Source organism: Motacilla alba, chromosome 4 (genome assembly GCF_015832195.1).
Source record: "Motacilla alba alba isolate MOTALB_02 chromosome 4, Motacilla_alba_V1.0_pri, whole genome shotgun sequence".
Lineage (NCBI taxonomy): Eukaryota > Metazoa > Chordata > Aves > Passeriformes > Motacillidae > Motacilla > Motacilla alba.
Window position 1 is genome coordinate 68,415,473 of NC_052019.1, and position 17,195 is coordinate 68,432,667.

Sequence of the window (17,195 nt, forward strand, 5' to 3'; positions counted from 1 at the left end):
ATTTTGGTTTCGGAGCACTGGGGAAAACCCATTTCATTTTTTTTTTCCATTTTTTCATCTTAATTTTAGGTTCTGAAGGAAATGCTCACCTTTTTAGCTAACAGGTGGTCAATAAATATTCTTTTAGAGTAGGGGAGGCAGAATGGATCCGTAACAGCAGTTTTCTCCATCTGTTGCCTTTTCCTCATTTTTCATTGTAATTTTCCTTTAGTATGGAGTTGCTGTGCTTCTTTCCTTTCTGACCACACTCCTTTATTCTGGATAGCATCCTGGACAGGAAGACAAATATAGCTTGTGATGGAGAGAAAATACTGTCTGTGCTTCCTTTTTGTGCCCTGAAAAAAATTTCTGGAAATTTATTAATTTTTTTAATGACAGTTTTTAAACAGCTAAATTTGCAAACAGACTAAGGAAGAAAATGAAATTCAGTGTTGTGGTATTGAATGTTAAGAAAACCAAATTGAGAATATAGAGCCTTGCCAAAATAATAAAGTGATTCTCATTTATCTCTGTAGGGATTTTTATTGACCTTCATTTTCTACACACATGATTAGATCCTTAGCAGAAATAAGAAGGTGCTATGGCCTCCCAGAAATACCCAGTGTTTATTTAATAGTCCTCAGAGGCTCACTGAAGAGAGCAAAGACACAAAAGCTCATGGGGTGTTGCTGAGATGGTTAAACTGCAAGTTTTCCCTTTATTCCTGAGGTTACCAAGTGAATACTTGTTACAGATTTCTGTGTCACTTGAGCAGTGTTGGCAGACTTGATGTTTCAAATCTGACATGTCAGTGAGTTATTTACCTGGGAATGTGTTGTAAGGAAAAGTAAAATCAAGGGAGAGTAGCCAATAATATTTTCTAAGAGACCCGTGATTTCTGGGATTCTCGGGAGATCTGTGATTTTAAATCCTTGTCTATGGGAAGTTGCCCCTCCTTTGCTGTGATTGACCTTGATATTTTCTCAGATGGGTTCTTGTTACTGGCAAATGCTGATCAGGATGAACTTAGGTCCTAAAAATCCCAAAATGGCAAGTAGTACTTTTAAGTCATTTTACTTGTAGAAATATGAAAGTGGAAACCTTCCTGCGTCACAGAGCTTGGGGATAACAGCACCAAATAACTCCACAGCCCTTCCAAGTTCATTCCTTGAGCGTTCCTTTCAATGAAAAGGAACTTGCCTGTGTTCTCAGTAAAGCTGCCCAGAAATCGTATCAATGCAGATGTAAAGAAATACTGATAATGCCTTAATCCTCTAACAGAACTCGACTTCCACAATCTGCAGAGGGAGAGCACCATAGGGAAAAAAGCAGATTTGAGTTATCACTGGAAATGTGAGCTTTGAAATAAGAGATTGTTAGAAGGTACACTGCACTTCATAGGTAATGTACTCAGTGCCAGGAAGCTGGCAGCTGAGATTTCAGTGAAATATGAGGAGAAAATAACATCAAACAATATGATCTCTATATACTTTTACAGGCCAAGCACAAATAAAAAATCACTCTCTGTTATGACAGTATGAAATATAAAATGTAAAGCTGAATACAATATTCTGGCAAGTAAATAGTCAGAGGAGACAATCTCAGCTGAAGTGAGTGCATCGGGAGGTTCATGTGGTGTTTCAAGCCTGTTGTGTTTGAAGGGATCAAAGTTCTCCAAATATTTGTTCTCCCGTTCTTTCCTACATTGCCAAAAGCTAACAGAGAAAAAACTTAGAGCAGCTAACATTTAAAAGTATTTAATAGCTCTGTATTCAAATAGGTCTGTGTTAATGATTGAAAATGACAGAAATACTTGAAGGAGTAATATTCAGGGTGCCAAAGATACATCCTGTTCAACTGTTCAACTTTTCTCTTCCCACTACCTAAAAAGTGGAGTTTGGGAACCACAGGTTTTAATTTAAATAATGCTGCAGATGTGCTCAGTACTTCTCCAGTAACTCCAGGAGAGGTAAACAAAACTCTTATTCCCCAGCCTGCAGACAGAGTTGGTGAGTGACAGATGAGCTCTGCTGGCTCACAGTGTAATTATTGGAGGTCAGAGCAGGGACAGCATAAACTGATCATTATTCACGGACAGCGTTGCATGGGTGAGTGGATGGGTTACACTCTCTGTCGAGGCAAGTGTTCAAACTGCTTGAAGGTGGGGAAATATCCTCATGGATACATTCTTTTCTCCTTAAGGATCACACCCAAAACCAGTTAAAGTCAGTGACTGATGAATTTCAGTGCTTTTTAATTTGGTATCAAGATCTGGAAACTGCAGGGTGCCTGAATTTATCTTTCTTTCTTTGGAAGGAGTGTACACTGTGAATGGTTTATCTCTGCTAAAGCCTTCACCTTAGGGGTAGTGTGTTTGCTCTACCATTCCCTTGTTTATTTAAAACACCTCTCATCCTGTAAATCTTAATAAAGGCACAGTTTGCAATACAATGCCAATTATAAGTCTAAATGTCATTCCACACCACTGGAAATTACACAGGAGCGCTTCTCATTTTGCAGAGGTGAAGCTCCTCTAAAGTATATAAAGTAAGAAAGAGCTCTTAGTTAGGCTCTAAAAACAACTAGGACTTCGTATTAATGCCTGGTTTATTGCATTGCTGAACAAAGTCTAATAACATAATGTGCAATCAAATTAGAAAGGGCCTTGTTCTCCTATCTGTTCACTCACCTATGGTGAAATAGTTGCTTCTTCAGAATGAAATGTTAATAATGACCCTTTAGATTTTGAATGCAACTAAAATGTTAGGTTCAAAATAAACCCCTTCACTTACAGCATTCCATATTTCAGCTGCTTACAACAACTCCAGTTGTAGTGTCTGGATTTATGTCACAAGGATTTCCTAAGTTAGATGCAGTTTTGGTGCTTTCGATTTTATTGAGAGCAAGGAAAAATGAAGCTAATAAAAACATTTCCATGGTTTCATCTCGTCTCAATCTGCATCTTGAATATCTCCATTGGTCTAAGAAATGACAGCAAAAAATCAAAACAAACAAACAAAACCCAAGCAAACAACCAAAAAATTCCCTCCAAAACAAACTATCCTGCTATTATTGTCCACAGATGCAGTAACTGGAATGTAGCAGGCCTATCCCAGGAGTGATCTCAGCTATTAAGAAGTAGGTAAAACTCCATAAAAACCTCTGATCAGCGCAGTGACAAACATGTGTGGCTACTTCTTCAAGGCTGACAATTCCCATCTACCCCATTTTCTTTATTCATTAAACCCATGAAAATGCAAAAATATTCTACTTACTATTCTCTACTGAGAATCCCACATTATATCATTCTTCTGCTGTGCTCTGTTTAGGGGGAAGAATATAAATTAAGCCTATTTATTTGGCTTTAAATTCTTGTGATTTCTTTATCAAGCACCATGAGGTCTGCGGGTCATGATGATGTGTCCACATTTTTTTTTTGGATTCAGTTAAACTGAGCCTAGAGATAACAAACAACCACCCTCTTTGCCTATAAAATTAAGGTCATATGGCCATAGATAAAAAAAAGTCTCCAGAATACAGAATTTCAACACAGAAACATCAGTAAACAACTATGGTCTATTTATTGTTACATATACTCACTGACCAGATTTTTGGTGGAGTCTACAAAAACTAGACACTTGCTATGATAAGAAGCAATTATCACATCACTTACAGGTTAAATGATTTTATCCAATGTCAGTCAGCGGTTTACTCAGTTATTTTTATGCCATGTTATTGGATTATTCAGCACACATGCAGAAACAGATAAATTGAGGCCTCACTAGATTGTACAGCACTTCAGAAAATCAGATGGAGTATCAGTAGCTTAATTCAAATTCTTTAAAAGTACATAAAGACTAACAAAATCATTCTCCTTTTTCCATTAATATAATATTCTTTTTTCTCCTCCTAAGCTCAACAGCTTTCCATGATAAAAGAGATGTTTCTAGCAATAAAACATACTTTTTTTGTGTAATTACCAGGGCCAAGAAATTTCTAACAAAACTACAAAAATCAATTAGTGATAAAGAAAATGTTTTGTCCCCCTCAGATCTCCTCAAACACACTTCAGTTTTATGCCCTTCTGTCCCACAGATGTGTGTGAGCTGTTCAGGCTGTTTAAAATCAAGGAGCTTCCTCACAGCCACGGGGTGAAAAGTGGGCAACAAGGGCCTCATGTGGGAAAGTAGAGCTAGGACTGCATAGCATTATGTGTTTGCAAACTAGAAATTGGGAAATATGGTTTCTAATATTCAGTTTCTGCTATTCTTGTCCTGAGGATCATGTTAGCAACCAAAAAAATACATTTGTTTCAGCAAAGTTAAAATTGAAAACATAATGAGAAGCCAGTACTATCCAGCTGGGATGTCAAGGAACACAAACTCAGTATGGCCCTGTCCTTCCTTCCTTTGGAATTGCCAATTAAAACTCATTTTTATGAATGAATCTTCTCAAAAACACATGACAGCAAATATCCCACATTTATATCTAGTCAGATAAACAAAATTATAAGCAGCAAAATAAATAGTCCTGCTGGCTTTCACTGGGTTTTGGTACTGGATGGTCTCCTGTCTGACATTAGCATTGTGTAACTCTGTTTAACTGGGCAGTAACCCATCCTGCTTGACTGCTCTTTCCTCACTTTTGGTAGTCACTGTCTCTGCCTTTCATTGTGCGTTCTGTTATCTCCAGTGCATGTCCTTTGGGGCGGGCAGCCTCAGGGACCTGAAGCAAAGGTCTTTTGAGACAAAATTGCACGATACAGGGACACATTGTCATCACAGAGGTGTTCAGTGTCATTTTCTGCTGGAGATGGCATCTTCTAGGACTCTAAATAATGTTTCTGTTCAGTCTTATCGCCATCGCTATATTTTTGCAAGCCCTCCATGACTCTGATATCCACTCCTACTCAGTGCCAGTAATCTTGTTTTCAGTTTCCAGCTAAATGTGGTGTCAGCAGGTGTGGCAGCCCATGCTTCACTGGTGCCATCTCATCATTTTGCAGAGCCAGCTACATACAGACTGGTGTTTCATTCTACTGCCACCCTTCTAGGCCCTTTATAATTTTGACACCCTTTTATACCAGGCTCTTGGGAAAGGGGATAACAAACCAGAGGCCCCATGTCTAAACCCATATGTGAACTGCTTCTTAAACAGTGGCCTGCTGACAGAAATTACTGTGCCTGTTACGTGCAGTGAAACAGGTCTGGTGTGCATGATCTTCTGTGTAACTGTACTTTCTTTTTCTGGGACTATTTCAAAGGAGTTGGGGTAAGAGTTTAGGAGCAACTGATTGGACAACCAATCATAACCTGATCTCTGTGCTAGGCATTGGCTTTGCTGTGTCTGCAGTGGGGATTTTCTTTGTGATTTAGCCTCCATTTTTGACACGTGCAGGAGGCTTTGACAACTTCCTCACTATCCTTGTGTTCCTGAGCCCATGGTGTAAATTATCTCTATCTCTCCTCTTCATCCATTTCCATTCTCAAATGCCTTTTCTGTAGCACTATAATGTTTTCAAGCTGCTTTATCAATCACTGTCATTTAAGCACTGCTCCCCTTTCCCTCCAGAGGAAGTGGGAGTCTCCTATTGATTAACTGCTGGAAAATTGCTCTCCTGCCCTCTCTGCTAATAAGCTGAATGGCTTTATCTCATCCTGGTAGTACAGCTTCAGCAACCACTGTCTGTCTTTTGGATAAGACCAGTTAAGGACTTCAAATTAAACTGCTTTTCTCACTGAATTTGCCCTTGCATAATGCTACCAAAGGCCTTGCAGAATTCTGTCTGAAGTCCTCAAATCTCTTCTAGGTTAATATTCCCTTTGCAAATCATGTCTGCAACTGCAAAACCAAACCAAACCAATGAAAATGACAAAAGGTCCTCTCTGTTTGAAGTGGGGTTTGTGAGGCACCACGTGGCAGTGGCAGCAGGTGGAAGCCACATAAGGACAGATGCTGGGTCTTGTACATTGAGCCAAGCCCTGATCCTCACTCTGAGTGTATTAATAATCGTTGGACTTGATAGTAATGGGATTTCTGACAATATTCTCCCCTTTTGATTGTACTGTTGTGAGCTTAGCAGTTCCTGAAGGTGCCCAACAGCAGCTTCACCTTGTACTTACTAACACTGTATTTGAAATGTAAGTAAGATTCTATCGTTTCAGCTCTTTAAAATTAACATTTGACAAAAAAATAAAAGGCACACACATCTCACATAGTTACCATTCAAAAAAATCTTTCCACCCATTACCCAGAAAAGTAGACATTCTTGATGTGGCCTTAAACATCACTAAAATCAGCTTTTAAGTTACAGCTTTGAGTCCCTTAAAAATGCTAAGGGACTGATTCATATTGTTTCATTTTCTTTCAGACCAAAATGCGACTCTTGCAGCCATTGGTTCTCTTTGTGCCACTATTCCAGGTCAGGCAAGATTCTGGGCTACATAAAAATAAAAAAAGAAAGAGGCTTTGAATGTAGCCTGAAGTTTCACTGAAACATAAATTAGATAACCAAACTTATTTAAAGTATAGAGCATTCATATAAACCAGGAAAAACAGAATAGAAATAAGCACAAGTTTGTAAAGAACTAACTGACTTGACATTTTTAAACTTGCAGAAGCAATAAGCATGAATATGGGCTTCTTGACAGAGCCTTTCTAGTTTTAATGTGTCTGTGTTGGAAAAACACTGAGTTTGTCTATTTATTTCTCGTTCAATTGATTATTTTATAACACCCGTGTGTGTGCATAACTATACATTTATTGATTTAAGCCTTCAACAGTCCTCCTGTTGCAGGCCCGTGCAAAATTTTCTTTTAGCTTTTTGGCTTTGAGGAGTTTCTACGGAGGCAGAGGTTTAGAGTTTTTAATGGGGGTTTTTTATTTTATCCAATGTAAGGAAAATTGGCAAGACAAGAAGTTCCTGCTGCAAAGCAGTTAAATGGCTTTAATTTCAGACTTGAGGAAGGACTGGTCTAACTTTTAGAATTGTATTGGATGGTCTAAGAGATGCCACTTCCATCTCCGAGTTTTGTCTCTCCTACATTCTTTACACCACTATAGCTACAGTGAAGCTACTTTGAAGGAACCTATAATTTAAACAATTTGGGATATGAGCTCTCTGCTCTTGTTCTGTTCACTATAATAACAGCCTTTTGAACTTGTGAGATTCTAAAATGAATTAAACACCTCCATAATTCTTCAACTACAGATTCTGGGGTGCTCAACAGTGCTAGATTATAAGTATGTCTAATATGTAAGTAGGATACAAGCTGATTGAAAAAGGAAAAAGTTGTTCCTTATATGAGTATTTAGGTGGAAATCTGGGAGTTCAGATCTCTAACACTCCCGATCTGTGTTCACATGTGAATAAATTATTCCCTGGCAAAAGGATTTGCCACTTGAATAAAAGTTGTAAAATTAAGCTTAACCTTTCCCTTCCTTGTGCATTTGTTAACTGACAATTTATCTTTCACAGATTAAACTTCCAACAACCATTATGCAAAAGCTGCTCTATCCTTTTAATACCTTTATGTCCACAGCAAAGTCTCGTACTTCAAGATGTGTAAATAATGTTTCCTGGAAATGTCACAATCAGGTGGATTACTGAGTTTTGATCACCTCTTGTGCTTTTGTGACTCTGGAGATGTGTCTGTGTCTGCCATGCAACATTTTTTACCAAGAGTATTCTAAAGCTGTAGATGGTGAGCAGTTCCCTTTCCTCAGCAAACGACAACTAGAATAATAAAAGAATGTGTCATCTCACTCGTTACATTTTTTTCTGGATTTGTCTTGCTGATGGAAAATGTTAAGAGGTAGATTCCACCTTCAGAATTAGTACAGAAAGGATTGGGTGGAGGTGTGGTTTGGTCATGTTATGTGGCAATGTAAGTGAGGTTTACGTAACAAGTGAAAAATGCATAAATATTTTATCTTGAAATAAAATAAAAATATTACAACTGGGAGGCTTAACCAACAACAAATACCTCCAAAAAATCAACTGGGAAAAGTGCTAGCCTACCTGACACCAAAACAAATTTCATTTGGTGTATTCAAGAGGTTTTTGACTTCATGTACAATTCAGAGCAATTTAAATTTCTGTGTGTCCTGCTTAGGTTTGCAAACACTTGCTGCTCAGATATGCTAGGAGTGCTGGAAGGGCACAGCTCCAGAGCCTCCTGCTGCACCCTGTGAGCTGATTCTCCATGAAATCCCTCCCAACACTGCCGAGACAGACCTTTCTCACTTTGTGAGGCAGCATCAGAGTCACTTGCTAAAAATTATGAGGAATGAATCAACAATAATGTACATGTTTCCTTCTGGTAGCACAACGACAAGGAGCCCTCACTTCCCATTCCTTTCTGTGTTAAACCTGTTCCAAGCTTAGCCTGCTATAATATGACCAGTTTACTGACTGCTGACCACATGCTGAGTTTAGAAGCAGTGAGGCCTTCCTAAGGGGTGCTATATATAATGAGTTTGGAGAGTGTAAGATTCACATAAAAAGTGAGCTCTCTGCTATGAGATCAGATGTTGGCAGTGACAGCTTCTAAAGGTGCTGCCTTCTGGAGATGGCATTTCAAATAGGAGCACATTGAAAATGAAATGCACAAAGGCTTGCTGAAAAAGTAAATCCAACTTAAATTTTAGATCCTTGTGCACTCCATGCTTTATTTGAGAAATGAAATCTTCGGTGATGTATTTATACCTGCAGATGAAAATGCATCTGATTTGTCACAAGATCATTAATGAATATCCAACACCGTGTGCTCTGCCTGGATAAAGCTGATCTGCTGGCATGTGAGCCCATGTGATGGATTTTCACTTGAGTAGCTTCAAAAATATTTGGGAATGCTTTTTCCTTTTGCCCTTCTAAGTTCCCTCTTCCTGCAGCTTTTTGTTGCTTGTGAGCTGCACAGACCCAAAAGCTGATTAAACACCGTGAGTCAGAGCGTTCCTTTCAGGATTTCTTAGCCAAGGATCAACAATGGAGAAAATCATTTGCATGGGATTCTAGTCTACGAAACATCATTCTGTCCCTTTGAGTTCTAAAACACACAGAGTGAGGATTTTAATTCACCTGCAAGGTCCTGTCCTTTGAGCTTGTTTAGGTAAATTGACTTGGTGTAACAAAATTTTCATTGCTTCTGGGAATAAACAGAATAATATGTTTTTAAAAGCATTGCCTACATCAGAATTGCTCCATTTCTAGTTACAGACTATATCGAGGAGCAGTATTACAGACCAAGTAAACATCAGATAACCAGGACAGTGTTTTTAAAGGGTAGCTCTTAGAGGTGAATTTATGTCCAGTGGGAAGGGCTGCCTGAGCAGAAATCCCAGTTTAGAAGGGTGGGAGTCAGGCACACAGCAGCCTTTCCATCTGGGCCTCTCCTCGGCACAGGCAGTGCCCAGCCAGTGGAGCCATCTCCTGCTGCAGCAAGGCTCCCAGCACTGTCCCACACACGCCAGGGAGGAGAGGATTGTGGCAGGTGGGGGCCCTCAAAGTCCTTTTTCTGCACAGATCAGGCAGCACCTCCTGCTGAGCGAGATCAAGGGAATGTTTCAGGCACTCCCGGGTTTTTGTGTAGCCCTGCCCCGGTGCTGCTGCTCTGCATCCCCCGTGAATTGATGCTGCAGCCCTGAGCACTTCAGAACTGCAAAGCACTGGTGATAATGACATTCAGTGCTGCAAAAAGCTCTGCCTCCCACTGCACTTCTACACACTAAAAAGGAAGGGGAAAGAAAGGCCCCCCAAATGCCGAACTCCAGCATCAGGTCTGAATCATTAATGAGAAGCAGCAGATTCAGTTTCTCCTTAAGGGCAAAATTTCTTGCAGCCTGAACTGTTGTACCTTGGGCTGGTGTATGCACAGTGCTCTGTCGATTTCTGTCTGGGTCCCTGATTTTTCCTGGAAGATTGAATGCCATTTGATAGGTGAATTTGTGGGTTCTGGATACGCTCTCAGCTGTAGAGGTAGAGGACAACAGCCATTATTTCTCAGTCCCTTTTCCTCTGGTGGCACAATGTGCAGTTACGTGCTTGGTTTCAGGGTGAACCTGTTCACACTGGAGTCCTTCCTGTGGGAGAGCAGCAGATGAGGATATGCTCTCATCTGCTGTCTTTACCAGCCCTTCCCTAAGGAGTATAATGGCTACATATGGTTATGTGAGACCTGCTCCTCAGTCCATATGGAGAAACTTCTGAGCGTGTGTTTACAAACAAAACCACACTTTCCTCAGGGCTGTGAGGGAGACTTTTCAGGACAACTGCCTGTCCTCACCTCTTTGCCAAAACAGATGTTACAATGTGCATTTCCTGCAGCAGGTTTTTTTCTCAGCAGCATTTCAATCCCTCTCCCAGTGAATGCCTCTACATTCATTAAATAGTGTTTCAATATCTCAACATCATGTAAATTATTTTAAAGCAAACAAACCACAAACCTCACACATTTTCTCATGGTATCCTTGGTTCAGAAAGGAGAGTGGCCCAGGGATTCTGCCAGCACTTCCATAGTTCATTGTGCCTCCCAGTGATCAAAGGATGCAGCTCTTGCTCTCTCAGTGTTACAGGTAAGGTTAGTTTGATTAGAGTGGATTTGCTTCTGGGAAAAGGGGAAAATCCAGTGAAGTATCTCACACGGATAGACAAGATTCATCGGCCAGCGAAGAGCTCATTCTGCTTCTTTGCACTGCATAAGATTTAGCTTACTTTGTACAGTTGAATGCTATCTAATAGACACTGCTTAAATGAAAATAGTGCCAGTTGTTAAATACATAAGCAGTATTACAATGGTCTGTGGGAACTAATCAAGAATAATTTGTGCTGGACAGAACTTAGCAAAAGTTGGTGAAGCCAATATTTTCCTTGAAAAGCATGAAAGATAAAGCTAATGATAATATTTACATCATTAACAACTTACTCTTGTTTTCTGCAAGCACAATGTAGGTGTAAGACATTAAGACTATTTCTCCTGCATGAAAACCTGGAACTCATATATATTTGCTTTATTATGACTGGAAAAGTGAAAATGAAGTGAGACAAGTAAATGTCCTGCTTGTTTCTCACAGCTCACTGTGCAGACAAGACAAGCTGCAGTTTGCAGCACTTTATCTCTCTTTCACAGAGCCTTGTCTTTAATTGTGTCTCATTAAATGGCAATGCAACAGTGGACTGGCACCACCGAACGAGTGCTTCCCTATCACCAGTTTGGGCTGATCCTCTGTAGCTAACCTGTCTAAACTCTGCCAGTGCTCTCCAGCAAACAGCGAGCAGGAATGCTCCAAGGCTGATCAAGATTTCAGATGTGCAGGTGTAGGTGTAGCTCAGTGAAAACAAGCACCAAATCATCCTTTGTTTTCTTGAGTAGTTATATTAATACTGCTCAAAGGAATTGAGCATTCAGGTATAGGGTCATCTGAAAATTAACAGCTATTCCAATCCTGTTGCTTTTATTTCACGTACTAAATAGTAAATTGCTTTTGACTTTTATTGCCCAATGAATTATTCACTTCAAGTGGAAAAGGCAATTTTATAGTACCTCATAAAAAGCATTTTAAACACGATGGTTATTATACATTTTCCATCTCTACCACAGATTGTTTGCAATGTTTTAACTGTGATATGAGATTTTAAATATTGAACATATTGGATGCCAGTGAATATTTCAGAAAACAGCCAAGCTCTTCTGGCTTCACAGTTTGTATTATTAAACTGTCACAAAGTAGGAAAAAGCCTCTCCTGTCATGAGACTGTCAAAGAAAGAGCACAGAAGTGACTTTGAAAGGAACCTGCAATAGGCGAGGTCTGAAAGAAGGCAAGGGAGGAAGAGAATAAGAAACATGAATGTAACGGAACAAAAAGATACAAAGCTGGCTGGCACACTGTAAAAGAAATTTGTGTTTCATGGAGTCACAGTTCTGAGCAGTAAGGCTGCCTTGGCAGATGAATGGCACAGGTTAGAGAGCTCTCTGTGCAACTGTCAAGCTGTAGGATTTAAGCTGGGATTCCAGCAAGTGTTTCAATCAGACAGGGAAATTTAAGGAGGAATACTGACTGCAAGGGCTCACTCATAGGCAGGTAGAGGCAGCTCTTAGGTCAAAGCACAGTTCTCAGTTTGAGGGAAGTAAATGTTACCTGATAGCTTCCAGACCTATGGGTTTGGGGTTTCTTATCTTTAAATAATAAAAAGAATTATAATAACAACTTGCTTGGGTGTGTTGATCTGCGAGTCTCATTTGAACACATTCCTTATTATACTGCCAGAAGAAACAAAACTGAACTTAATTAGAGGTCTCATAACTTGCAGCTCAAGTTAATTAAAAGCCTAATCAAACCTTTTGGGAAACAGTAGCCTGTCAGTGGAAAGATGATAAGGGGAATAAACTGCATTATCCCCACACTAAGGACAGTCATCTGTCTGCCTGCCTTTTCTTCCTCCCCCTGCCTGATGTTGCACAAAAAGAAACATCGAATGGTATTGAGACTCTCACTTAGCGTTCACACTAAATAAATGAGTTTGCCAGCTTTCCCTCAGCCTGGGAATCAATGTCTGTTGCAGGAGGAAATGCAGGAATCATGCTGCACATCTTTACGCTGCCTAGCACATAAAAATGATTAGCCATTACAAGGTCAACTTTCCAACTGAACTGCATTTGGGAAAAGTATGGAAGCCCGCTGGAGGCCTAACAGGACCCAATCTCCAATTAATAAAGAGGAGAGAGGCAGAACTGGTGGGGTGCACACTCCAACTGCTGGTGTCAGGACACCTGTGCTCTCACAATGCACTGACCTGCTGAGCAACCTGGAAAAGCCACTGCCTCCCTTGGATGTTTGCTTTGGCCATTTAAATCGGCTAACAAAATGTGCTTTTTCAGACAATGTTTGCTTCTCGGTAGTACACTCCCTTCACTTCCTGCTATAATATCAATTAATAGCAGCCATGCTGTAAGGAAGCTACAAAGACAGACATTTCTCACATCAGGGGTCTAATGAGGAAAAGTTCTATCAACAGATGCTGAAAAATATGCTAGCCACTATTTTCGTATCACCGACAGCCTCATGTAACAGCCTCTCCCATCAGGAGCCCACAGATGAAATTTATAAAAATAAATACTGATTTTTCAATAAAAATTACTTATCGGACTTGATAGAAGTCCTGAACAAAAAGCACCTAAGGAGAAATCTGGGATACTCCATATGTTCACTACCTGCATTTCTTCCACCCCAGGTATTTTCTGAGTCTGGCAAGAACCTGTTAATTTTAAGCCCAACTTCTTCCTTGGGCGTTGTAAGTAATATTCATTACTGAACACAAAAAACTCAAATTGTGTCAAATAAACAGTTCGGTATCATCCCTGTTCCATACTGGACTCATAAAATTCCAAAAAAAATGGGATCCGGACCTGTGTGCTTCTGAATTTTTCTGCTTGTCCTCACCCTTGTTTGTCCCTCCTGGAGAATGATGAGCTGTTTAAGCTGAGTTGAGCTGATGGTTTTCCCCAAAACAGCTTTTTATGCCAAACTCTCAGAAATCACATATTGATTTCAGTGCTGATTTGAAATGAAAGTTTTAGGAGACTTGATTTTGAAACTAAAAGTCAGGGACTGGAAGCTTCATTTAAAACTTTATTCTTAGCTCTGCTGTTCACATCTGTTCTGGATTGCTCTTTCCATAATTTCATGATACATAGAATGTTATTGCTACTCCTGAGGGCTCCACATCATGTGAACTGAAAGGCATTATCTACTTACGTGAAAATACGTTTCCTGTTTGTGGGAAGAGCGAAACCGCAAGCACGGCTGTGTTTTCCTGGATTGTCCCAGAGCAGTCACTTTTCCTCCACTTTTGAAGTGTCCAGGTTTACCTGAACAGAGCAAAACCAGCTTAAAATGGAAAAGCAGCAAGCAGATCAGGAATAAATTGCTAACACTGGATATGTCAGCATTTCATTTTGGTAGTGTTTTTCTCTCATGACATGATTTCAGGGAGGGAAAATTAGGAACACACACAAATTTGGCTTTTCACCTCCTGTCATTTTCTCAGAAATGTTGTTCTCAATTTCAGCACCTAGTGGAAATATCTAATATGGCTTACAGATTATTGCAGCTGAACAAATGCTTCATACAGATGAACATTTCAGTTGCAAATCAGGGCTAAAGATTTATTATGTCTGGAACTCAACTGGAAGAACTTCCATTCCATTTTCCTTCTTCCCATGACGGTTCCCAGCCAGCCAAACAACATGCATTGTATGCTACTCAATAAAAATACATCCGTGCTTAGAGTGAAGGTGGGCACAAATTTCTCAACCACATGAAGGAATTCAGGCCAGCTTTCATCAGGAAAAATTGAAAGAAAATTCAGGAGAATGCTGTTTCATTTAAAAATAAAAGACTTCTGGGGTGTACTAGAAACCTTTGAAACTCAGAAGCATCATCAGTGCAGGGAGGCCAATATCTAGGAATGCTAAAATCAGAGGGAGAAGTAATCAGTGCTAAAACAAAGTACCAGAAATGATGGATGTCAGGAATGAAAGAGAAATGTGTCATGAAAGGAAACCAGATAAGTGGATATTGAAAGGAAGGTCCATTAGAAAGAGAAAGATGAAGGACAAAGTAAAAATCAATGAGAATGAAATATACATAAAGTGAGTCATAACAGAATGCTTGTATTTTGTCAGACAGAGTCATCAGTCTGTGAAAAGCAATAAAAATGTAAAGCTGTGGAATCAAGAATCAGCAAAGCTGGGTTGGAAATGCACTGGAGCTTCCCTGGGGCAGCACGGTGCCTAGGGCTTCCCTGAGCTGCACCGCCACAGCTCTGGAGTTGTGGTGCCTTCCCTTCAGGACAGAGGAGAGCCATTTCACAGGGATTGTGAGCTCTGAGTGTGAAAGGCAAAGCTGGAGCACAGGAGCAAGGGCTTCTTGGGCATACAGAAACATGGGCTCCTTGGAGTGCTGTGCATTCTTTTGAACTTGGGCAAGCCGAGCTGAAACCGAAGCCGGAGTCTGTGTAACCTCAGTGAGCGTAGGAGGCCAGGTCAGTGATGGTGACTGGAGACAGACCGTGGCATGTTCCATCAGAGCACAGGACAATAAGAATTGGGACACTTTCAGCTTCTTGAAAAGGGAAGAGATAACAGCAATCCATACAGACCTCAGTATTCAAGCCATTTCTAATGCATTTCAGAGCTTTGGGAGGGAATTTTGGTTGTAGTTGGTACAACTGAGAGATGGAGTTCGTAATAAAGACACAATTTGGAAGTCACTGCTATAGTAGCAAATGGCTTTGTGAAAGGAATCTTGGAAGTTTTACATCTTGAAACTATCCTCTTCTGAAGCAAGCTTTTGAATAAGGAAATGTTCAGGTTTGGAGCAGAAGAAATAAAGCCCTTTCCAGGATTATTTGCCAATGGCTCTCTGAAACAAGAACCAACACTGATGCTACAGATCCTGCAGGTGCTTTTCCTGGCTGCCTGCCAGATCAAGGCCTTAGCTGTGTGCTCCCTCCCTAAAATGTGCCAGAGTCAGCTCAGGTAAAACAAACAATTTTCCCCCTACTAAGAGGAAGTTTCCAGGCAGATTATTTTGTAACAGGGATGTAGTAGCAAATCTTTAGCTGTTGTTATGCACGTACCTCTCCTAGGTGCTCCTCACTGGAACTCTGGCACGGATAAGTTTGCCTCGGATATTGAAGTCAACCTGGTAATCAATACATGTCTATAGAGTTTAAATTATTATCTGCTATTCTAGGAAAATAAGGTAACCACATTCTTTTTTGTTACGCTATTCTCCTCAATGATAGGGAAAAAAGGTGGAGGATTCCCCATCCTCTACCCCTCTAAAGGCCTGATATTTATTTCTCACAACTGCTGTTCCTTGCTCAAATCCCACCTTTTTCACTGCCAAATGTGGTCTCCTTTATTCCCAGAACCATACACGACTTTACAGCATACAGACGCCACATCACTTCAGGCTTGGTTTCATACAGGCTTTGTTTAATCTTTCTGTCTGAAACTTTCAAAAGAACGATGTAGGGTGAAATTGCAAATAAACCTTCAGAAGTGCCTAATTCATAGCAGAGAATGCTTGTTCATCTTAGAAAATGTACTTGATGCACTACTTAAGGAAGTTTAAGAAGCTGTTTGAGTCACTGCTTAAAAAAATTCCATAAGCTTAACAGAACAATGAAATAAATCATCTGTGAAAGGTACCCTGCATTTAACAGGATACCTTGGCAGAAAAAATGAAAGAGACTGAAACAGAATAATTCATTTCTTCAGTCACAATTTTATTTCTTACTTTAAATTATATCAAATACTGCTATCCTTTTTCAAAAATATCAATATCTGCCTTGGTACTTTACCATTTCTTAGGAGTCCATGGAGTTTTCTTCCTCTCACACACTCATTCCATTATCCTAGGCTCAAAACTACTCCTGCTACACTCACTTATTTTAATTACATCTGAGGAATGGAGAAAGAGGAAGAAATCTCTATGCTCAATGTACACAAAAATTTCAATATTTTAAAATTGTTTTAAAAGTAAGTCAGGCATCTGTTGTCCTTCGGGATTTTGCCATTCTATCACTTCAGAATAGCTCTTTACCTCTCTATGTTTTCCAACACGCTTTAGGGGAAAGGGTGGGAATCTTTTTGGGAACATTGACAGTGATGAGTTCCAGATGCAGACACTGATGTAACTCCTCTTTATTGATCATTTTCTTCAGGAATAGGTTGTGTGATTTCATACTAATAGTAGTTATACTAGATATTACTAGTTATTCATTGAGCATTTGGCTATTCCGACTGGAGTGCTGGGTGTTGTCCACGTGCATACTTGAATGTTGATCTCTGTGCCTGAATCTTCTGCAGGACAGTAAAGCAGAGTTTACAGAAAAGATATGCTGTATTTTAGCAAATTAACAAATCATGTAAAACATCACAGGGCCTGAATTTGCAGGCTTACAGCAGCATTTCTGAAACTGAGACTGTTGGAAGGATGTACAGCATTCAGCATCTGCAGCTGGCAAGAGTTCGCTTGCTCTCGGGCTCAGCATGGGAAATCACTGGCTGGATGTATTTCAGCCAGGAAACTGCTGATGAACCAGGGTAATTGTACAAGAGCCCTCGTGATCAGTCATCAGCAGAATTCATTTCTTTGTCTGAGTGAGTGCAAGCCATTCCCACTTCCAGGTCCAAATTGAAAGTTCAAA